This window comes from Choloepus didactylus, chromosome 15 (assembly GCF_015220235.1).
Source record: "Choloepus didactylus isolate mChoDid1 chromosome 15, mChoDid1.pri, whole genome shotgun sequence".
Taxonomy (NCBI): domain Eukaryota; kingdom Metazoa; phylum Chordata; class Mammalia; order Pilosa; family Megalonychidae; genus Choloepus; species Choloepus didactylus.
The window spans coordinates 39211473-39237128 of record NC_051321.1 but is presented as its reverse complement, the minus strand read 5'-3'; the positions used below and the strand labels follow the sequence as shown (position 1 = coordinate 39237128).

At 39.4% G+C, this 25656-nt stretch overlaps 1 long non-coding RNA gene across 1 annotated transcript; it reads right to left on the bottom strand.

Annotated features, from left to right (window-relative positions):
- Positions 1 to 1409: 1409 nt before the first annotated feature.
- Positions 1410 to 10592, bottom strand: LOC119510597. The gene is made up of 3 exons (XR_005211976.1): positions 10516 to 10592; positions 4940 to 4997; positions 1410 to 1460 (listed from the first exon to the last, which is right to left on the bottom strand). It is a non-coding gene; the product is annotated as an uncharacterized LOC119510597 (long non-coding RNA).
- Positions 10593 to 25656: the final 15064 nt, after the last annotated feature.

The window sequence follows — 25656 nt, the reverse complement described above, 5'->3', positions numbered from 1 at the left end:
CAGGGAAACCGAGCTAAAAACAGCACATACCTGTCTAGCACTTTAATTTCCAGTTCATTGACAAGGTAGTGCATCATTAAGTTGCAAATAACTTGTTTCTGATCACATTCCTTCAGAGCAGGGAACTATATGCAAGCCTGAAAATGAGAAATGGTGACAGCACGATGAAGCAGAACTGGGAAATAGTAAAGAGCAAAAATGAAACAACCAGACCACAAAGAGGTTCATGTGTGTTCAAGTCATAAAGTGGATGTGATGACTCTCTCATAGATGAGACCACAACCCCTCCATTTTCCTTAACTCATGAATGAATAGTCATGTTATTCATTCAAGCCCCATTTCATCAGCTTAATCATAAATAATGTCATACTTGTTGTAATAAACAAATCAGTATTAATTTAAGCCCAATCTTGCCACTAAGAGTGCCCTTTTCTAGTTCCTGGGGTGACCCCTCAGTCATGGTCATTCCAAGCCATAGTTGGAGTCAGAACTCACTTTGCCACAACTGCCACTAGAAACAGGTGGTTTCAACATGGGCCGCTCTGTGGTATCATAAAACTTGATTCTCCCAGCCGATGTAGTTAAAATGCAGAGAAACTTCCTATGTCCTTTTCACCCCTGAAATCTAAGTCATCCACAGAAGAGTCAACTTTACTACTGCTGACATACCATCCAGCCTTAGCTTGTCCTGTTTAAAAGAAAGTCACAGAAAGAGAACTGAGAATCTGCATTGGCTGCCATAGGGCGTCACATGATCCAAAGCCATCCCTATCCACTGCGACTTCACAGCCAGCTATAGTTTTAGAAAAGGGAAAAAGAAAAAGAGTACATAAGATGAAACTCCCTCTTCCCACAATGTTCCCAAAACACAAACCTGGGCTCTTTATTTAATGCTTACATGAGTAATGCTCACAAAAATATACTTAGAGATCTGAAGAGCCCCAGTCAGGAAGAGGGGCAGATCCAGGATTTATGGATTTGGAGAATAGGGGCATTTTAATAAAAAGACTGTAAAATTACAAGTGCAAAGCCATGTGCAAAAGTAAGTATTTGTCTAGAATGAGAAAAGAAATCACAACAAATTACTGGCATTCAGTTGCCTTTCCAGTGAGATCTCCTAAGCCAACTTATCAGAAATGCTTATATAGACGCTTCCTGATGGCCACCTGACTTTCCCTCTGCTGGGAATTAAATCATGTCCCCCACAAAAGACATGTCTGAGCCTTAATCCACGTACCTGTGGGTGTGAACCCATTTGTAAATAGGACCTTTTGATGATGTTATTATTTTGTTAAGGTGTGGCCAAATTGAGTCAGGGTGGGTCTTAATCCATATGACTGAGGCTTTATAAAGAGAGGAAATTTGGATGCAGTCAGTCAGTCAAAGCCAGAAGAAGCCAGAGAAGAGAGAGAGAGATGGCCATGTGATGTGGGACTGCTGTTCCCAAAACGCCACTGGACCTGGGAAAAAGCATGGCGCGGCCAACATCTTGATTTTGCACTTCTAGCCTTCAAAACCATGAGACAGTAAATGAGTTTGTTTAAGCCCACCCACTGTGTGGTACTTGTCATAGCAACTCTGGAAAACAAAGACTCTTTCATTCTCCAGCACCTCCCAGTACTCATAGAGGCCCTGAGCAAGTGAAGTGCCCTGAAGCTTATGCTTCATTTGCTTCCCAGTCACTCTGCCTCTGACCAGTAGACATTTCTAGTTGCAGCCACATGTGTTATGGTTCAGAAGGAAGGAGTTACCTACAGCTAGTGGGTGTCCAGGCAAGGAAAGGGAGGTATTTCTGCATAGGAGAGGACAGGTCTCACACTGCACACACAGACAATGTGCATGACTGTGTCACTAGTTCTCTCCCAGGCATTCTTAGAAATGTGCTTCCTGCCAGACAAGTGAGTAGACTGCAATCTCCCCTTTTGCTTCCCTTTGCCAAAGGTCTCTGCAGGGAGATTATGGAATCAGGGGCAGGACAATTCTTCATTGTGCAGAATCACCCCATGCATTGTAGGACATTTGCATTGCTGGACCCATCCCAGTTAGGGTACTAACCAATAAAAGCCACCCACATTCCCAAATGTCTGAGGGGTCAGTACCACTCACAGCTGCTAAGAGGCTGAGGGTTTGTGCCAGTTTGGAAGTATTATGTCCCCCAAAACACCACGTTCTTTAATGCAATCTTGTGGGGTCAGACGTATTAGTGTTAAGTTAGAATCTTTGGATTAGGTTGTTTCCATGGAGATGTGACCCATCCAACTGTAGGTAATGACTCAGATTAGATAATTTCCACCCATTCAGCAGGGTCCTAATTAAATCACTGGAGGCCTATAAGAGCTCAGACAGAAGGAGCTCGCTTCTGCAGCTTAGAGAGACATTTTGAAGATAGCCGTTGAAAGCTGATGCTGACATTTTGGAGAACGCCATTCTGAAATGCAACCTGGGAGCAAGCAGATGCCAGTCATGTGCCTTCCCAGCTAACAGAGGTTTTCCGGATGCCAATGGCCTTTCTCCAGTGAAGGTACCCTATTGTTGACACCTTACCTTGGACAATTTATGGCCTTAAGACTGTAACTGTGTAACCAAATAAACCACCTTTACAAAAGCCAATTCATTTCTGGTGTTTTGCAAAATGGCAGCATTAGCAAACCAGAACAGGGTTCAAACAACAAAAACAGAATTACCTTTGGGGTAGACCTCAGCTGTAGACTCAGTGTGATCTTAAGGAACTAGAAGTCTCAAGAGTTCACAAAAAATCTTCCTCTCCTGCTTATTGATGCATGAGAGTCTTTCCTCATCCCATTTTCTCTTACCCCACTATCATAAGTTAGGCCAATATATAAATACCACTGAGAAAGGTAACACATCGACTGTACCTCAGTCATCCTCAAGCATAACCTCAGTGGCTCTCAAAATTTATTGTATGTAAGAATCATTTGGGTCTGGTGATTCTGTATGGCTTAATGTAATATAATACCCTGATACATTCCAGAGTAGTCTGGGCAGATAATGAAAAGTATTTGCAAAGTCCCTTGAGGGACTGGAGAAAAAGTATGGAACTATTAAACTTCCCCACCTGGGCAATTCTTGATATTCTCTCAAGCACTGGGGACTCCCAGTTTAATAAGCCAAGCTCACTATCTTGAGGCTGGCCCTTATGAAACTTATTTCTGTAATGGTGAAGCTAAGCCTACTTATAAATACACCTAAGAGTCATCCCAAGAGAACTATTTTTTTGCTCAGATGTGGCCTCTTCTAAGCCAAACTCTGTGAATAAACTCATTACCCTCCCCACTATATGGGATGTGAGTTTCAGGGGTATAAGTCTCGCTGGCAATGTGGGACCTGACTCCCAGGGATGAGCCTGACCCTGGAATCATGGGATGAACAATGCCTTCTTGACCAAAAGGGGGGGAAATGTAACAAAATAAGGTTTCAGTGGCTAAGAGGTTTCAGATAGAGTCGAGAGTCGAGAGGTCATTCTGGAGGTTATTCTTATGCAAACTTCAGCACGATATTACAAATTGCCACCGTTTGCCAAGCCGAACCAACAGTATTCTTGAAAACCCTAAAGAAAACCCAGGGCTCTGTCTAAGACTCTATAGAAGTTTTACTTATTAGGTTTATTTTTCATAAACTTAAAACCTCTAGATTGTCTCCATGCCAGATAAGCCCTAAAACTTAGAGGTACCAGTCTCTCCCAGAACATCAACAAGTTGCATTCTTCTACCCCATAATGTTGATACCTCTATTCAACACGAAGCAATAAGAATTGTCATTGCCCAAATATTGCTGAAGATTGACAGAATGAGGAAATGAGAGGGAGGAGTTGTGACAGAGAAGTTAGTATTTAACAAATGATTATGACTGAATCATTATATAGACATTTCTTTTTAGTTCTGGTGTATTAGGACAGCCAGAAGGAAATACCTGAAATTGCAGAACTGTAACCCATACTATTCTTTGAAATTTGCTCTATTACTAGTTAAACTGTACTTTGCAATTTATCACTTTTCTGCATATATGTCATATTTCACAATTTAAAATGTTAAAAATTAGAAAAAAATTTTAAAAGTAGATTAGATTATTTTATAATTATTTCTACAAATGTATGATGTTGTTAGATTTACTCCCAGGTATTTTATATTTTTGTTGTTATTGTTAACATTACATTTTTTTTTGTTTGTTTATGGTTAATATAAAGGCAAATTATTCTTTTTGAATAATGATCATTAATTAAAAAAAAAAGATTATAGATTGCCAGGGAATCAGATGGAGGGAGAAAGAAGTAGTTTTTGTTTGGTGGATATTGAGTGTTTATAAATTAAAAAAAGAGAGAGAGAGAAAGAGAAAGAATTTTCTATTTGGAGGTGACACTGGACTCCTATTCAAATCTTTGGTATAGGGAATGCCACTGATTGAAAGGGCAACACTGCACAAATTATTCTGTGAATAGTAATGAAATGTCTATAAAATTCATTTCAACCTGTGATAGGTAAAAAAACTCATCTGGGGAGTTTGTTTAAAATGCAGATTCCTGGGTCCCAACCCAGAGGCAGTAGCTTTGGCATAAGATTCAGTAATCTACATTTTTAGTAAGCATTCCCAGTAATTCTGAAGAAAGTTATCTTCAGACTGCTTTTCAAGAACCAGTACTTTGGCATTTTAAATAGAAGCAATTGGTTTCAATAATAATAATAATATATCAATGATCCTCATTTTTTGAGCTCCTATTATGTGCTCATAAGGGGAGGTAGGTGATATTATCACCACTTTAGAGCTGGGATTGATATACAGATTTATCTGACTCTAAAGCCATTTTCAATAACTATATTTCATCAAATATCTCATTAAATTGAGGGAGAGGACCAGAGGAGGGGAGTTTGGGGGTGTAAGGGCAGAGAGGAGCATTACAACAGAGAAAAAAAATGAGACCTACCAAAAACAAATTCAGCTGACCTTAAACTCTTCTCAGGATCAGCACTCTTTACTTCAAACTGTGAAAATATAAACAGGAGTTATGAGCAGAAGATTTTACCACCTTTCTTTTGTTGTTGTTCATAAATGCAATTTCAAGACAAACTTGAGTTGTTATAATTAGTTTCTTTGGATAGTTCAAATAACTGAACCCCCTGGAGAAAGTCTGTGCGATTCCAGGAAGAAATGAGACATAAGATAGCAAGGCCACTGCATATTTTCAGAAGGTTTATTGTTGCAGATTTTCCAAGAAGAGAGGTGATCATAATATGCCCTTAACTAGTTCAGGTCCTTGTCTGCATATTAAAGCACTGTCTAAGCATTCGTCTATACCAGGATTAGAGTAACTCTGTGCATCTTAAAAGTTGACTTCATTCATTGCCTTGTACTTCTTGAGTGGGTGAGCATATGCTGAATTCCTTTCCTATTTGCAGACCTGGCTTGTATTAGAATAATTGCTAATATTTCTTGAATGCTTATTCTGTGCCAGATACTCCACCTAATATTTTATGTGTGATCCTCACAACCCCAGGTAAGGCTTCCATTTTATGGAAGAGAAAACCAAGGCTGAAAGGAATGACTAATTAGCACAAGGTCACGCGGCCAGAAAGCAGCAGAGCAGGAATTCCAACCTCGGTCTGTTAGACTCTGGAACCACCTCCTTAAACTGCATTCTAGTTAAGAGGCTCAGGAGACAGCAATGGGAGCTGATGGGTGGAGAGTTTGCAGCTTCGTATTGAGGATGCAAATGCAGGGTTAGAATAGAACCTCAGCATCTGAGTCAAAAGTGTGGCCTCCTAAGACTCCTAATGCTCCAAAATGCTTTCTGATGGGCAAGCTCACAAAGCAGGAGGTCCTGCAATTCTTGTGCTCTGTTCCGTAACTGTCTTCCACCAAGGGGCAAATTAGCAGGTTTCTAACTATCTATACTGAAAGCCTGTCTTCACCAGGTCTTGTTTCAGGGGACAAAATCCCTACCTTGATGTAGCTTTGGCAGAAAGAAAAAAAGGAATTTATTAAAAGAATACTTTACTTCATGTAACCAAACTGCAGGACAGGCACAGAAATAAATGGCCCTTGGGGACTGTTGACTTTCTGCCATTCAATGCTCTCTCTAGGGTTTTGCTTGAGTCTCTCTTCACATCCTCCCACTGCAGAGCAAGGGTAGGCAGGTGGACACCAGCAGTGGCCAAGCCTTACACTGGACGATTGCTAACACCAAGATAGACTGATTCACATTATTTCTGGTCCCAACTCAAAAATCCATGAGAGGAGATCCAACTGACCCAACCTGGGTCAGGTATCTAGTTCTGGATCAGTTGGTGGTAGACAGTGTATATACTGGCTCCTGTATGTACAGGAGCTACTCTCCTGTGTGTTGGCACCTTTCCCAAGGATAGTCACCCTTTTTAAAATTTTTACATTTTCTTCAAAGCTGATTATAATTAATTATTTAATTTGGAACAGCTCAAATTTAATTCCTCTAAGTTATATCATTATAAAAATTTAATTCCAGTAAGTTATATCATTAACCAAAAAATATTAACTAAAAAAAATAATTAATGAAAACTATAATGATGCACCAGATTTCTTGTATGGACCAGGCAGTTCTCTAGTTCACATGAGTTAAATTTTTTTTTTTTCTTTTTTAATATGAACCTCATGTTCAGAATGCATTAACATGTGGGCTGTCTGGATGTTTTACTAATATAGTGCTTCAAAAGGGTTAATTCTTGGCACATGGTTATTGACATTAATTTAACCTGAGTTAACTATACATGGAGACTTTCTTGATCCATAACCCATGCAATTGATAATTGGATTGTATAGCTAATAATTAAAAAGTAAAATGAAAAGTTAAAATGGGGTGGGAAGTTGGGAGGTTTGAACGAGCAAAGTTTCCAAGATAAGAGCTATATGGACTTACATAATGTGGATAAAGAAGGAATTAACGATAATGCCTGTTCTTCTTTCATGAATCACTTAGGCATTGCATTCTCTAAAACAGCTTTCCTGACCTCCTAACTTGGGCTAGGTTGGTTTGCACACGGTCTCATAGCCCATAACTTACCATATTGCAATTGTTTCTTGATTTGTTTATATTCCCCAACTGGACGACAGACCCTGTGTTGGCAAGGGCCACATAAGCCTTACTACTTTATTCTTGGTGCTTAACACAATGTCTGTCATACATAAAAAGCATACAATAAGCATCTGTTATGCTATTCAGCTGCAGAAAGTGAACATAAATTAACTTCAGGGCTCAGGCAAGGAATACTGTGGTCCTGGTGGCAGTGCTAATACCCATTTCCAAGCCCCTGCTGTCCTAGGAAGCTGTCCCCAATCCAGGAATATGGCAGGACAATTAAGCAAGAATAAGATGAGTATGCTATTCAGGCACACATTACAGAATGTGAGCAAATGTTATTTTTTACAAGAGTTAGACCTGAGAAGTCTTGGTAGGTCAGCAAAGAAGGGAGGTGTAGGGTCTATAAATGTCCTGAGAGCTTCTGGTCAATTGGGTTCACAGCCTTCTGCCTTCACAGTGCCAAGTCAAGTGATGAATACAAACTAATCCATCAGTTTAAATGTCTCCTCTGTACTTTCCCCAGTAACCTCACAGTACCTGAGGGCCAAAATGCTTTTGAGAGGAGGTCCTGAGAGAATAAAGAGTTTTCAAAGAGCAAGTGACGGCTGTAATTTCATGGGCAGAGATGGTAAGAGAGGCTGCTGCTTAATGTCAAACAGGAAAGTCATCAGAATCCCTTCTCTTCTGTCGTCAGTGGAAATAAACCACAGATAACCATGAACTTTTGCAAAATACTCTTTTGTTTCTCGAAAATTTATTATTCCCACACATATCTCGCAGCTCCTCTAGCTGAAATAATCCCAATTCTCTTAACCTTTTTTTAGAAGGTCTGTTTAATCAATTTTTATTGCTCTCCTCCAGGCATTCTCTGAGTTTGTTAGATTTTACTCAATCCTGAACTGGACAAAGTACTTTAATAAGGGTTGCCTCCCACTGCTCCAGGAGCAGGCAGTGTCGATGTCCTGGGGGGGCCTTGGCGTGAGATCCTGCGTGTGAAAGCACTTTGTGAACTGTCAAGCCGCACCCAAAAGAGATGATTATTCAACTGCATGTCTCAGACTGAGTTCCTCATTCCCCAGGAGAATGAAGAAGAAATTGTTCCATCATTTATTCATCTGTACCTTCAACAGAAATCTATTGTGCCATCATCTTGAGCCAGACTCTGTACTAGGCACAGAGGATATAATGACAAATAAGATATAATATGAATAAGGATATATTGACAAAAGATGATAAATAAGATATGGCCTCTATTCTTTAGAAAATAATTGTTTTAGTAATAGAATTACTCAAAAAAAATTGTAGACATATGCCCAGAAATAGTCTAGGTGCTTTTATACATATCTTGTCATTCAAGTCCCTATGGTAGGTATTTTTATCTCTAGCATCAAGAAGAGGAACAGAAGCTCAGAGTCCTACCTAAGTGTGCTGAAGGATAAAACAATATGAATTTGTCAAAGTTGGATTATTATTTCTCTAATCTATGTCATACCTGCCTTTAGGATGATACCTGTGCCTAAAACATCCAGTGCCTTCGTGCTACTTTCTAGTAGGAAACAGACCCCAGAGACCTACCCCATCCACAACAGGACAGCATATCAGGCCTCCTCCCATAACACCAGATGAAAACACTCCTGGCAGAGCTGGTCAACAACCTGCTAACCCTCTTTAGGGGCCAGGTGCCTGAGCTCTGAAGAAATACAGACCTAGATTTAAGTGCTGGCTCAGTGGCTTACCCAGATGTTTGTATCAATTTGAACATGTTTTCTAACCCCTCTGAGACACATTTTCCCCATATGAAAAACTGAGATAAATTGTACCCACCACATTCTATTATTTAACTAATAAAGTGTTGTTGCATATAATGCCTGGGACAAAGTAAGTACTCAATAAATGTTGTTGCTATTGTTGTTAGCAGACAAACCAAAGCCTCTTAATATTTTCCTGGGTTAACTCCACAGGTGTTTGGCATCTCTGGTGCTCTGTAAGGTGGACTAATATTAAACACTAATATTTCAAAGGCTCTACTTATTTCCTCCAAGAATTTTGTCTGCACTTGGATAAACAGCCACTAAACCCTTGTGGGCAAAACTTTCCCAAATATACATCACCTGAATGTGCAGACATGGCCAACTGTTCACCAAAGTTCTTCTTTTCCCCCTGGATGCACACTTAGAGTATATTTCACAGCCTCTCTTACAGTTAGATCATTAGGTATAACCATGTGACTCAACTCTAGGCAACAGAATGGGATAGGAAGTGGTTTATGTTTCTTGCAGACCCAGAACATAAAACCCCTCCCACACACAATTCTTTGTCTTGTATTAGCTATTATTGCTGGGTAACAAATCCCCCAAAATTAGCAGCTGTAAACAAGCATTTATTTCCTCGCAGAATTTCTGGATGTCAGGGATCTGGAGTGAGTGTTTACTTGGATGGTTCTGGCTCAGGGTTTCTCATGAGGTTACAATCAACCCATCTGCTAGGGCTGCATCATCTGAAGCCTGGTTAGATCTGGAGGATCCATTTTCAAGGAGACTCCCTCTCATGGCTTCATTTCCTCACTGACAACTGGCAAAGGATCTCAGTTCCTCACCATGTGGGTCTCTCTCTCCAGGGCTGCCTGAGTGGTGCCCAGGGCATGGCAGCCAGCTTCCCCCAAGATGAGCGATCGGAAAGAGAGAAAGCAAGCAGGAAGCTGTGGTGCAGTATCATCTAGTCTCTCAAGTCACACACTGTCACTTCCATGTTTCCTATTCATTGGAAGCAGATCACTAAGTCCATCCCCCATTCAAGGAGAGGGAGTAGGTTGCCACCTCTTGAAGGGAGGAGTCTCAAAAAACATGTGGTCATTTTAAAACCACCTCACTCTCTTTCACCATCCATCTGCTGAATAGAACTACAAAGATCTACAGGCAAGTGGAGCTGAAGATGGAAGGAGCCCAGACTCCCAAATGTCTGCCTAGGACTGTGCCTCCCTTCCATCCACGTTAGAGTGCAACGTGAGTGGGAAATAAACCTTTTTTATGTTAAGCTACTGAGTTTGGGGGAGTATTGTTAAAGCAGTTAGCCTTCCCTCACTAATTCACTAAATTACAAAGAATGTAGCACATTTTTTCCAATGACATTTTGGCAAAAACATTTCATAGTGTGCAAATATTAACTAATTCCTATATTTATAAAAATAATACACAGAGACAGATTGTTAAAATTTGAACACCTAGGTAATAGTTATTACCCCTCTTACCATTGTGAGCCTTACTCCTTTCCTTTGCATAAAGCACTAAAGAATAAAGCCCTTAACTTGCGTTCTTTCACTCCTGGTTCTCCAGAGTCCCTGGGTCTTAAAAGGTCATGTCTATCTGCAGCCTTTCCCACCATGCTCAGTTTCTGCATTCCCAGCCTCTGCCTTATTGAATAACATCCTCAAAGGTTTTAGTTCAACTTACTTAAAAGCTCATGTTCCTTCCAATGGCCTTGGAAGAAAGAAAACATGTTGGTTCCTAGAGTGTCTTCTCCAATAAAGAGATTTTCCTCCACTGAGCTGCCCTGCTTGGTTCTCTACCCTTTGAAGTAAGAACACATAGAAATCTTAGTTGTTTCAAACTTGGATTTACAACTTTTAAGCCGTAACTCCCTTGATTTACTGATTTTTTTTCAGACTTAAAAATTTGCTTTTGACTTTTTAAGAAAAGAGTGCACTTTCATCAAAGCATTAAAAAAAATCTATGTACAGAGAAAATGACATCGTTGTCAAACAGACAAAATGATTTCTCCATAATTCAAAGGTAAAAATCTTTCATCTTTGGGACAGAATGCATTAATGGTAAATCCACCCTCCCTGTATCCACACCCTTTGCCATGTTGTTTAAACCATCAAGTTTTGGGGTGGTTTGTTACATGGCAATAGCCAAGTGATACAGAAATCAGTGCCTAGAAGTAATGTCTTAGCTTCCCAGCTGCCAGGACAAATACCACACAATGGGTTGGTTTAAACAATGGAAATTTGTTGTCTCAGGGTTTCAGAGGCCAGAAGGCTTGTTCTCCCTGGGTCGGTAGCATTCTAGCGGGGCTGGCAATCCTTGGGGTTCCTTGGCTTTCCCATCACATGGCAATGTCCTCTCCTTCCTCTTCCAGGTTCCGGCTGACTTCTGGCTTGCAGCTCCTCCCATGGCTTTCTCTATATCAGGTCTTCAGTGATAGTATTAAGACCCACCTTGATTTGGTTGGTCACACCTTAACTAAAAATGACATCTCCAAAAGTTTCTATTTACAGTGGGTTCACAGCCACAGGAATGGGACAAGATTAAGAACATGATTTTTCTTGGGTACATAACTCCATCTACCATGAGTGGGATGCTACTGTAACAGCTCTAAATTATGAGGCATTAGCTTTGTAACTAAATGGTACATGGAGACTAGGAAAATGGCAAGGAAATTGTTACAAAAAGCTACAAAAATGGTTAGGAAACTTACAGGAGGCTGAAGAAATGGTGTCCTATATTACACAGACATGAAACATTTGGTAAAACTGTCACTTATGGTAACTCGAAAGATAGAAAATATACCTAATAAACTTCTGAACTTGCCCAAGCAGATCTCTAGACAGAATGTTGGAAGCATAAATTGACTGTTTTTAATTATTTATGATAAGGTACTACAAAAGAGAGATGAGCTCAAAAGAAAGAAATAGTGAATTTGTAAACAGGATTGAAAGAGAACATAGAAAGCCCAGAAACACAAGTGTGAAAAATAAAACTATGTCTCATATCCAGTCTTTCCAACCAGTAGAAGATTCTCAAATTAAGATAAATCCTGGGGGTGAATAATTAGGGCACGGTGGTACAACATGTTCTCGGTAAAAATCAAATCAAGACTTTCCTTTGTTAAGACCTCTGGAAGAAATAAGGCATCTTCTCAGATGAACAAAAAGGTTTTTATAAAGCTCACTGAGATGGTCAAGCAGCCAGTTTTGCCCCAAATAGGGGTAATTAAGTCTAGAGAGAAAAACCTAGCTCAAAAAAATTGTTGGTTGGTTTTGATACATGGAATGGACTCAAATCAAATGGGCAGAAAACCCACAAATGTATACAGAGAGATGTCTGGTAAAAGCACTGCCAGCCTGAGCTAAAAGGAACTGACACTGCTCAAAACATGAAAAGACCTATGGGTTACCAACTTTCCCTGAACAGGAAAAAGGCTAAAAAGTTGCTCAAGGCACATATTCAATTCCATCTTTGGAAGTGGCCAAAAAAGTTGATGGAAAAAGAAAGACATCTCTGAGAGAGAAGCCAGGACCTGTGGGGACAATGAACTGTGAGCCGGACCCAGGCCTAATCTAGGATGATTCTCCACTCTCCGAGTTGGCACCATTTGCCTTATGGAATGTCAAAATTGTAATAAGCCAGTGTCTGTGGTGTGCCCACCATTCTTTCCCTTTGGAAATTAATATGTGTTTCACTATTGTGTATTACAAATTATAGGTTGGAAAATTTGTCTTTTTGGTTCATAGATCTCTGAATCAAGAGGAGTTACATCATCAAGAAAGGCCTCATTCAGACCTTTATGGATCACAAGAGCCAGAAATTTGAACCTGTTGCTGTAATTGGATGGGATGTTGGGGATCCTGGGATGGAAATGAGCACATTTGAGACCTAGGAAGGATACAAATAATTGTGTTAGACTGTGATAACGACACCAATTCTTCACTCCTCCTTGTATCCATACCCTTTGCTGTGTGGCATTGCAGTTCCTCTCTGAGTCTGTCCATGTGTCTTGCTTTGGCCAATAAAATGAAGTATACATAAGGAGTTCCAGTTCCAGGCAGCCTCAAGAGGCCTTGCATATTCCCACCTCTTCTCTGCCATTACCGAGAGAAGAACCTGCCTGGGCTAGACTGCGGGTCCAAGTTGAAATCAGAAGAAACATCTTGAGAATAGTCACCCCCCCCACACATATCTCTGCAGAGCCCAGCCCAGATCATACAACTCTCACCTGAAATCTCATGAAAAATAATGAACATTTATGTGTTAAATCACTGAGTTTTGTGAACTATTTGTCAAACAGCAATAGCTAACTGATATAACCTTTAAGGCAGTATTTTTTAAACTTTAATGTGAATTGGAATTACCTGGCATGCTGAGTTGGGTCAGATTCTCTAGAAACAGACCCTAAGATAAGAGTTCATCTTCAAATATCTACTAAGGAAATACTGCCAGGACAAACCAGTAGAGGAGTGCAAGAAGTAGGACAGAGAAGGGGAAGAAACCACTTATTGGTGGCCTACTTAGATCCACTTCACAGGGCCAGCTGCTATGTGTGTTGCCAAAGCCATATCCTGAGAGAATTCCCTCAATAAATCACTTGAATAAGAATCTCTGTATTGGTCTGTTTCTACAGAATCCGACTTAAGACAAAGTAAGGGTATGATTTGGGAAAATTCCTGGGGAAGGTAGCTTCAACCTTGATCCTTTGGGGGTCATCTATAGTATAAGTTATACTTCAGATCTTTTCTCCCACTTAAGGCAAGAGCTTTCATATTTTAGCACCAGTTAGCACTGTCTGGAGCAGGGAGTCTATAAACTCCCATGCATCTCACCTTCTCCAAGACAAGTAGCAGGTGGGGTCATTTGGAGGTAAAAGCACACCAAAAAGTCAGGGACAGAGCACACAGATGCAGTGAAAGGGATTCAAGGGTTGCTGGATGGCACACCAGCAGTTTCTGTTTCACATGCTTGATTAAAATGCAAATTTCTCTAGGCTTTACCACCAAAATTTAATTCAAGAGTTCTGAGATGGAGCCAGAAATCTCGATTACTAACAAAGACCCCAGTAGATTCTGATGCAGATGGTTCCACGCTTTGAAAACTGTTGCTTTTGGGGTTAGGACAAATGGTTTGTGGTGTCCAATTGATGAAGCCAGGTGATTAAAGTGCAACCAAGATGCACTAATTGGAGTTATTTTTGGAAATTCCCACAAAGGTTTCTGTATTTGCTAACTTATCACACTTTGTGTTTGCATTTACTGATAGACAGCACTAAATATAGTAAGCCATGGTAGGTCAGTAATCATCACTGGTCATCAACATCCAAATTGGATGGAAAAGAAAATTTATTTCTAAATGAAGAACTAAGTGAAGGCTATATAAAGTCTTCATCCCTGACACCTAGAAAATAAATACTGGCTTTTTTTTTTTTTTTTTTGTATGTGCCTCTTTCCTTTCCTTTAAGAGCTCTGTTCATTCTTAAATAAAAGGACAATAAAATGTTGCAATTGTGATATACTTGACTTCATACTAAAATCAATCACAGCTACAGTGTCAAATACGAGTTGGTCTCCCTGATTAAGGGCTGGAGGAACATCTATCTGTATTCAAAATGATAAAGAGTTAAAGATAAATTAAGAACTTAATACGTGAAAGAAACCATTCATTGCATCATTCAGTGCATGTATATTAAATGCCTATCACTTATCAGGTATTCCAGCTCAGGGCTGGAAATAAAGTCATAGAGAAAAGAGACACTGTCTCTGTCCACAGCATAGGAGACAGCTTAGAAGTCAGGAAATCATGCTACAATGTGACAACTTCTACAGTGAGAGTACAGGTTGCTGCCAGAATTCCTCGGGGCTCTACCACTGGAAGAAGACTTCTTAGAAGGAGTGATGTCTAAGCTGAGACTGAAAACAGCCAAGAAGATGATGACTATAAAGAGCCAGGGGTGGGGGTAGGGATGGTGGTGGTTACTGAATAGAAGGATGTGACCAAGAAGGTGGTAAAGGAGAATGGAGCAATAAAGCTTTATAACCCTCTGAGGCTGGATAATTGGGATTTCTGGAGAGGAGGCAATGATTTATGCTTCCCAAGACAAGGATTAGGAAGAAGCCTAATCCTCAGCCTCCTTGGAGGGAAGAGATTTTGTTCTCATAAACCTGACATGTTCCCCCATGGTGACGTCTTCTATGGAGAATCTAGAGGCCATAACAGACACCTATCCCTGCTTCTGATTCATGTAGAGATAGCTAATTCTGCTTAGGAAACATCTCTCAAGACTATGATGTCCATGAGGAGAAGGTGGAGGACTTACAAACCTAAATGGAATTTGTATACTTTAACTTAGAGTTGAGAGTTGAGAATTTGAATGAAAAAGGAAAATGGGGGAATTAGCAACAATACAGATGTTGCAAAATTAATTGCATTTACCAGACCTGGGTTCATGGTCTTAGCTAAGGCCATAATACATGCCAGAAAATGAGAGAGAAGAGACATTTTCCCAAAGAGTTGCCAGTGTGATTAAGAGTGATTAAAACTGAAAATTAAATAGGAGAGAGAAAACGCCCAGATCACTGAAAACCAAATACAGCTGGAAACTCTACATACCAAGTAGGAAAAAAAGTAATTATGGCAGTAGTGTTCAGTTATTAGCAGGAGATAATAAGCTGGATTGGGGTTGAGGATAAATTCAGGCTGGTGCATATTGCTAAATACACTCAAACAAAAGTATATATAATATGGATTTGTAATACATTTACTATAGTATATCTTTTACTGATATAAAGAATAAGTAGCTTGCAATTTCCAAAAAAAACCAAACAATAAAATATACAATATTCTTTGTTATAAATTCCATATAGCCAATTGATTCTCTCAGAATGTTTTTCTTGATTTTTGCCAAATTCTTACATCTGTATCCAACCTGTGGTTGCATTTGACAAATGAGTATACTTCTGAAATAAGTTTTGTTAATATTTTATTTACATTTACAAAGAAGGACAAAAGTAAAACAAGAAAGATATTTGTTAGAACATTACTCATTTGCCAATGATGTCAGTGATTTCCTTGCTGAATCAGATAACATTTCTTAATATCTGGAAGAAAATTTTTTCAACTTTTGTACTATTCTGAATGTAATGGCTACAGATATAACACATGCTTATATTTAGTCTGCATTATTAATTAATATTGGCTCCAATGCTTTCTTAAATCTAGACATTGAACAAAATAATAAATCAAGCCCTGACTCATGTTTACTGATTTCCATAATGTAAATACTCCCACAATGGTTGATTTAAAGCTACCAACTTGATGTATGAGCAGAGTTGGAAAGAGATGTGCAGTATTACCACATCATAATATAGTATTTCCACCATACAGATACAATAAACATAAATAATCTTAAGAATGCAAACAATAGTAAAATAATTGGAAAGTGATGAGTTCGGGGTATTTGCTATCTTTGTGTTTAATTCAATTTATTTAATTCCACGTTTCCATAATTTAATTTTAATAAAGGTTGTGTTCAACAACCAAACTGCAAAATTCCTGAACATTTAACTTTTTCCCCACACCCATGCCCTCCCCCCCTCAATTTTGCATAGCAAATTCCTACTCATAGCCGATATCTACTCGTGTTTGAAGGCTCAGCTTCAATGTTGTATCTCCTGGGAACCTTCTGGTACGCTACCCCAACATTCTAGCAGAGTCTGAGCTGCCCCTAAGGGTTCCCATGATGTCTGTGTCTGTCTGACACTGCCTTAGAACGCCCATATTGAAAAGCTTGTTGAGAGCATCCATCTTGCTGAAAGGTCACATGGCTCACAGGAAAAAGAGAAAGTGTTTTATTTATTTTTCTATCCTTGTGCCTAGCACATACTAAGACTCAATAAATGTTTGTAGAATGCATGAGGGAATGAATGGTATTCTCATTTTGATTGAGAAAACAGACCTTTTTAAGGGGAAACAAAGTATAGGCCTGTATACAAAAAAGATATCTCTAACCCAGAGGCTGTACTCTTAGTAATATCATCAAGATAAGGAGAAGGAACAGCAGAATGTGGCAAATTGCAGGCTATCCAGTCTCAGAGAGGAAAGAGATGTGTGTCCTTGATGTGAATCTGGCAGGGACAAATGATGGGAGATGGAAGTTACATTCTACTCAAGATAGAGATTGCACCCATGTTGGACCTGCCTGGCTGTCATGGTACCATCCCTTTGAAGATAAGAAAATGAGAGAGAAAGAGTAATTTGAGAGTTAATTTTGTTCAATTAGGAGAAAGTGAAAGAAAATGAAGAAGTAATGAAACCACGGGAGAAAGCAACATTGTTACAGAGCTCATTATTTTTCTAAAGGAGGGCAGTGGACAGAGTTGGGCAAGTTTTGTCTTTAATAAGTAAAAAGGGAACAGATATATAAACACTATAATGCAACACAAAATGAAAGAAGGAGAAAAATATATATAACTCATGCTATGAGAACAATGAGAAGTTTGCAGTTAATATTGATTGGGAAATTTGAGAACACTTCACTGGAACATTAATATTTGACTTTTTCCTATGAATAAATGAATTTCAATAAGCAAGAACGGAAAGAAAGGGTATTCCAAGCTCCAATACTGCCAAAACAAAAGGTAGAGTACGATATAATTGTTCAGGAAACAAAGTCTGACAAAAGACACATTTAATTAAAGCAATTAAGAAATTTGCTGTTCATGAACGCTTTAGATTAGTGGTTGCAGTATTCTTTGCTGAATGTTTAGTAACCATCTGTCAATAATTTATTCTAGAGTCCTTCCCAATATTAGTCTCAAGGCTACCAGTGTCCTGTTTGCAGGCTCCATCCTTTTCTCTCTTTTGTGAAAGAACCAAGTTCACCCTGGTTCAGTATTTCGACATCTCTTCCATTTTCTGTAATTCCTCAAGATTAGGAACAATGGGTAAGCAAACTCATCTATGAGTTCTATCAAAACTCTAGACTATAAAACCAAAATTAATTCAGAGGTGAACAACCCAACCACAGAATATAGCCAAAAATAAACACAAAATACATCCTACTGCTTCATATTCTTCTAGAGAAGCTATTTTTAAAAATAGGACTTTAGTTTTAAACTCCAATCTACAAAATTCTAAAAATGTACAGTAAGGAAGTTCCCATGTAATTCCCAATTGAATTAATGTACGAAAGTAAATACGGAATTTTGAACTTTTTAAGGAAAAACCCTATAGAAAGACACAACCCTTTGTTCAACTCAGGACTGAAACAGAAAATAACTTGCCTTTTTAAATGATAGAATTTGTGGTAATTAGTACCAACATATTTTGTTAGCACCACATTCATATAGCAATTAGGTCCAGTCAACAGTTTTTTAAATAAAGAGGATCAGTTTCACATTAATAGTTAGGTCATTTGATTGGACACATGAGTAATACACTTCACAGAGTTCTATCCGTGCAATATTACCTTTAATCTCATGGATAAAGTAAGTTCTTTTTCCTTTCCTCAAATCAGTCTCTGAAAGCTTAAAATAAAATGAACAGAAAACAGGACCAACCAAGATGCCTTATCAGAACAAGTAAATAAAACACTAATAAACATTAACAAATGAACACAGTCAAAGGGAGAAGGAGATGGTCAACTTCAGAGGCGATGGCCTGAAGGTTTGAGTGGTCTTTGTCAGATGAGAAGATGAGAGGAGAATAACACAGGCAGAGGAAACAGGGAGCACAAGGGCTCAAGGCTGAGAAAACCCAGGGAGTATTTGGGAAGGAGATTATTGATGGTGGGTGCCTCAAGGACAAGGAGAGTGTCTGCCTGATTCTCCACTCTATCCCTGACACTCAGCACAGTGCCTGGCCCATGCGGGAGCTCAATAAATATTTGTTGAATGGATGACTTCAAATTTGCTGAAGCCTAGGAGGTATCAGGGAACAATGGAAGATGACAGAGGGGTCTTTCATGCCAAGCCAAGAAGTTTGGGCTTCATTCTGTAAGCAGTGGGGAGCTACCAAAGGTTTTGAAACAGGGGAGCTGGTCATCATCTATAAACTATGAATGATGCTTTGGGTGATTACTCACTTCAAGGAAAATGTCAAAAATTGGAAATGATAAATCACCAATAAATTCCTGCTCAGAGGTACTGAAAAATATTTGGGGCATGTTGAGTCCAAGACAATCATGTGACTTGTGGGATGGGCAGATATGGCCAGCTTTCTGGCCTGAGTGTTCTACTTTCCCTCAAATCACAAAGTCCCCAGGGTACCAAGCTGGGGGGCCTGTAAATAGAATCTGCGCAGACTTCAACCAGATGTGCTTTCATTTCGTTCTTGTTCACAGTGGTTCTACACGACTCATCTTCCAGGGGAGCTGCCTTTCTGATCAACTTCTCTTTCAGGGAATCCTCTAGCAGCATACCTTACTTAGAGGAGTGATGTGGTGATTAAATGAAACAGCATTTACACATAGTAGGCAATCAGCAAGCAGTCATTTAAAATTGCCTTTGTGCCAAATTGGGTTTGTTCACCCTACTATACAGATTGGGCCAAACCCGATACCCTGTTTAAGCAGACCCCTGCCACATGAGCAGACGCTCAGAGCAGGCTGCACACAGCCACTGCTTGATTCAAGTCTGCAGCATTTTCTCTTGCTGAGAAAGTGGGTAACTGGGTAGGGAAAGGTGTCCCAAAACTTTTAATAAATAAATTTCAGCTTTAACAGACATTACATTTGCAATTCCAGACATGTTAGTTTGATTTTTTCTTTCATAAAATGGGACACATATTGGTTTACACTGACAAGGTGACAATGTGAGCTGGGTTCTAGTTCTGACTCATCCCCCAAACTAGCTGCATGATTGGTGCATTCCTTAACTTCTCGGAGCCTGTTTCCAAAGAGGAAATAAGATAAGGCCCCTTTCAGTTCTTGATCTATGGTTTGCTGCTTCTGCATTTCAAAAACATCTCAGGGAAGGAGAAAATTTATATGATTTCTTTTTTTTTTTTTTTAACCTCAAAGCTAGTTATTTTCAACTCTATGTTGAAGTACAAAAGGCTTTTCCCAAGGAAATGTTCTAAGAATGGTCATTAGGCTAAATGTGTTTGTGTGCCATTCTGAGAAAGCTAGGAAAAACTGTCAATCAATTCCAGAGAACATCTCACCTCTGTGAAACTGGGAGAAGAGATGCAAGTGGACAAGGAATAACCACAGATATGCTGTTGACTCTGCCCTTTGTCTGGGGTAAAAACTGACTACGCCCAACCTTTCGCCTTGCTGGGCAAGAGGTGTTAGCACCATCACTCAGCAATTTTGCAGAAGTGGATAATTAGCTACCTCTCTCTCTCTCTTCCCCTCTCCTCCCCTCCCCTTCTCTCTCTTTCTCTTTCTCCCTCGAAAGGTAACACCTGCCTGAAACCCAGAAAGAGCTCCCTGAAGATGTTTCTGTTTGGATCATATCTGCTTAAACATGGCTAAAGAAAGGACAGGTTTCCTAAAGCCTGTGTGGTTGGCCAAGTAACTAACACATGTGGATATAGCTGTCCAACCCCCGCTTTAAGATGGGAGTAATTCTGTGCCACAATTTGTGCTCAGAAAAACTACAAAACATTGTCAAAAGAAATCAAAGAAGATCTAAACATATGGAAAAACATCATATGCTTATGAAGCAGAAGACTTAACATTGTTTAGCTGACAATACTCCCCAAATTATCTATAGATTCAGTGTAATCCCTATAAGAATACCAGCTAACTTCTTGGTAGAAATTTACAAGACAATGTGGTCTCTCTGATCCGAAGAGCCAGAATTCATTTCTCCTTCCTTTGAATCTCAAGAAACTTCTCTTGGCCACCTCATTCCACAAAGGATTTGAGGTGGGTCACTGAAGTTCCATTCAATAAACTATAGCAGGTTTATTTTTAAATGAGGTCCTGAGGAAATGTGCATTAGTATAGGAGGTTTAGACATGAAGGGGATAATCCTGGAAAAAGAAGAGAACACACAGAAGCTGATGATAGTATGCTGCTGCACATTTGCCAGGTTTGAACAGGAGACTTAGCTCTGGATTTCTCTGCATTTCTAGGCATCCAAAGCAAAAAAGGGAAATGTGGCTGAATATATAATACCCAAATAGTCCATTGTTCCTCTGGGAAAGTAAGCATTTCTTTTCACTTAGTCTTAAATGTATTTTTAAACTGTAAGCTCCTATGGGCAAAGGTGTGTCTCATACATCTTTGAATCTCAAACAGCCTAATGCAGTACATTGCCTCTAGCAAAAACACTCTTATTCTCACTCAGCTTAATTCCTCACTCACTGATAGAATAGTATAAATTATCCCTACCAAAAAGGTCCCTCAGCATCCCGGGAAGGATATAGAGTTGAATACTTCATATGGTCTGACATTTCACAGAAACCCCTGTAGTAAGTTTTGTCTATGACAAATTCTTTGTCCGCTCATCTGATCATGTGCATTTGGACAGCACAGGCCACAAAACTACCTGTGAGCAGGAATCATATTTTATTTGGCCCATATGTTGTTGGGTTTTTAATTACTTGTTTGCCAACATTTAAAATTTGGAGGATTTCAGATAAGAATCCACATTTCCATCCTACATCAGAGTCTGGCCTCAGAGGAAAGAAGTTAACTCTGGGTTTTTGAAACAGAGAATATAACGGATGGAATTGTTTATGTAGCTGACAGGAGCTCTAATGAGCCTACAGCAAATGATGAGGGAGTGTGGTGATTAGCAGTGACACAGCCACGCCTAGGCTGGAGGAAGAGGAGGGGACAGCAGTTCCGGATCGCAGGGGCTGGGGCTGCCGGAACTGTAGTGGGCAAGACCCACAGAAGCTGGGGCCCTTATGGAGACAGTTTCTGTTGTGGGAGGCATTACCCAAGGCAGAGAGGCAGAGGCGGAAAGACCCTGCCTTCTCCCTTTCCCCTCTCTCCCTTTTGTCCTACCCCATCTACCCTGCCTCCCATCGGCAGGACCAAGCTGAAGCCAGCTGGTGTGGGAGTGAGGGGACCTCAGCCTGTAGGGGTCAGCTCCCCCACCCCTCCCAGGCATTCAGAGCAAAGCAGGGAAGAAGGAAGAGATCTGAGGGCAAAAAGGACTGGCTGATGCACAGCCTCCCGAGAAATCAGAGTTGGCGACCCTAGTCTCAGTCCTACCAGCATTGTGGGCTTCAGCTGAGTAGCAGCTGGGTCCTTCAGCCTGGGCACGCACTCTTCTGTTTGCCTCAATTTGCACCTGCCCATCTCCTCTCAATTAGTTACTGGGCTGGACCATACAGGCATGTGCCAGGGAATCTGGGTACCACAGAATAGCAGGCATGGAAGAGACTGAAAAGACGAGCTACTCCAACCTATCCTATTACAAAGGGGAACACTGAAGCCCAGAGAGGAGCCCAATTTACCTAATTTGCTACATGGCAGAGCCAAACTTCTCTCTAGGTTCGGTGTTCTTTCCTCTGTACACCAATCTGCAGCCGAGGGATTTAATATTCTCCTCCCTCTAATCACAGAGACAGTTCCCTGGGCCATGGCCGTATTTTAAAATGCAACAATCTGGATTTTTGAAGAACCAAGGTGGTTGGCTTAAATCAGATGGAAAACCTGTTTGCAAAATGAGTTTAATAATAAAAAAGAAAAAGTCTACAAAGTGTAATCTAAAGGTATTTTGTTTTCCTGTTTTTGTTTTTGTTTTTACTGTCTGAATAATACGTTCTTTATCCTCTTAAATGACTTTAGAATGAGAACCTAATAATGAAGGCTCTTACAATGAAAGTTTTTTTATGAATTAAAATAGCTGTTTCAGTATTTTAGAAGGCTACACTGGTTCTCTCAATATCTTATTGAATTAGGCACTATAGGTTTTATCCACCATATAAGAAAATAGGGAGGAGGAGTATTTTTCTGGTTACCATATTCATTGTCTTTTTCTATCTTTTACATATTCCACCATACATAATTTGGGGAAGAAAATAATCTTTGGTAGCTCAGTAAGTTGAATTTTAACATCAAGAGTTCTGAAGCTTCAGACTAACCAAAGAAGTGTGTACTGGGTTTAATTGAATCCTATTTGCTTAAACAAGTTGAAGAAGTAACAGCTATCACAATTCTCCATCAGCTGCTCTCAACGGGGCTTCTAAGCCTCTTCTCTAAATTGGCCTCCTCCTGCCTTTCTGCACAGCAATTTACCAGGGGAAATTTCTGGAAATTCAGCATCAGAACTTGCTAAGGTCCAACCTTGTCAGAGCCAGGTATCCTCACAGCTTCCTTGCCTCTCATTTTAACTGCAGGAAATTTATTTATGCAGGAAAATTATGCCAGTAAATAATCACCATTAGCTTTTATTAGTTTTATTTTGCCCTGCTATTTCAAAAATAAAATATTAACAACCATTTGGGTTCATTAATTCTAGATTTCCAAAGAGCAATTCCTAGAATTTTAATGACCAGAATTTTAGGTCAACAGAAATATTTTATGGTAGAATAAAAGAAAGAAAAGATTCCATTTAGGGGAAAGAAACTAATTTTTGTTGTCTTCCCAATACATCTCTTTTTCTTAGGCTGAAAGTCTGTGTCATTTATAGACATAAGAAATACAAATGAGCTCATTGGTTTTCAACAGTAGCCTATTAGCCTCAATCTTTTTAATAATCTCGCTATTCCTTCTCAGAAGTTAATTGCAAAGGGAAGATCACTTTGAAAGATAATTGACTTTGGCAAAGATATACAGCCGTGCTTTGAGGAATCTCTGAGAGGAAAAACCCACAAACCACCAAATAACACTTAAAGGCCTAATGATCCTTGCGACCAAATTAATAATACTTTGAGGTCTCTCTCTTCTTCGGTGAGATTCCTATTCCCCACAACACCCAAACCAGAAATCTCTGATACCAGTCTGAGACCTTATCTCCCACCACTCCTGGGATCCTTCTTCAAATGAGGATAGGCTCAACCATTCTACTCAGAAGGTAATTTCCATTTCTCTCGCCCAACAACTGCTCAGCATACCTCCTTACCTTTACCCACGGAATCCCCCTTGCCAGGATGCTATTTCCTTTTCTGACCATCCATCTTAAAACTACTCATCTGTTCATTCTACTCTTTCCTGAGGCATTCCAAGACTATTCCAAGCCTCACTGATCTCTCCCATGTCTGAATCCCTACAAATAAGCACTTAAGCGTACATACTCCTTGGAAAAAGATATTAGCAAGACAGCAGCTTTGACCAGACTGCTCTGAGAAAATAGGGAAAGAAGAGCAGATTGCTGACTAAAATATAGTTTTAAACTTTGAGGTGGAACCAATGTCTATCCTCCTTCTTCTTTTGAAATAGCACCCCAATTTTGACTGGGGAATCAATTGCCCAGCCTCTGCTGATCAGCCATGATTGGCCAAGCCACAAACATTCCGGTTGCTCGCTATCCCCATCACCGCTACAGCTAGGCTATGTGTCCAGGTGACACAATCCTGGCCTTGGAGATATATGTGAAAGTCGACAGATATGAAATCATAGAAGTCCTGAGCCTTTCCCTTTTATCTGATGGCTGGGACCATAGTAGCCATCTTGCAACCATAAGGCAAAAAAACAAAACCACCAAACAAAAACAATGAAAACCAATTTTCTAAGAATGACAATACAGAAAGATAGAAAGTGCCTGGATCCCTGATCGCAGAGTTGAGAGAGTAAACCTATATCAACAGCCACCTATCTCTAAACTGCCAATTATATATAATATTGTGTGTGTGTATATTATAATAAACTCTATGGGTTTAAGCTAAGATGGCATTTCTAGCTTCTATAACCTCTTTTTCCCAGGAAAACCTTAGAAATCTTTTGTCAGTGAAATCATTCTTTTATTCACTTTACTGTGAATAAAATAAATTCTTTTATTTCTTTTAATAATGATGTATAACATATGGACCATCTTATGGTTCATATATTACACATCATTAAAACAAAACAAACAGGGTTGGGATTTTCATCAGTTTGACAAATATGCTGAAGTGTTTAATTTACTATCATGCAGCAAAGCCTTGTAGCTGCATCCAGACTGATTGTAACCTGAGCCGTTATTTGGGTGACAGTGTATTTCCTTTTCCAATTATATCTTGTTTAATAGATAAGATAACCATTTCTTATAAAGTGGTTTGGCTAATGAAGATCTAGATCTCTTAATTTGTTCACACATGATCCAATATAGTATACTATTTGGATGAACTGGGGTTAAAATAAGAAGTCTCTTTTACTATCAGAGCAAAATACAATAGATTACAGAAACAGATTTAACCTGTGAGCCTAAATCCTAAACTCTATATAAATTCTGCTTCATCCATCTCAAACAAGGGTGATTAGAAGTTAATGAAATCACTATGTAGTACAAAGGAGGGGCCAAAGTTAATGGCACAAAATAATGTAATTCTGACTACACAAAGTACTAGTTTGTAATATTGACTTTTCAGAAAACAAGTTGAATTCAAGCTGACTCCAAACCTAACAATCCATACCTTATTTTCTGTGACACATAAGCTCAGGTATCTAACCAGACAAATGAAATCCAAAAGAATAAAAAACATTGTATAATTATAATAGATTATTAGTGACTTGGGACAATATAAAGCAGTGCAACATATTCCACAATTTGTCCAGGTTTTCATAAAATCTTTAACATACTGATCACAAAGTTTTTAATAAAATAAACTGGTCAATTCAAATATCCAGTTTCACTGTTTCTTTTAACTGCAGTAACCATTTGCTAGACTAAAGTTTCTCCCATATAGATAGATTGGCTCTCACGTAGATTGACCTGGTAGAAG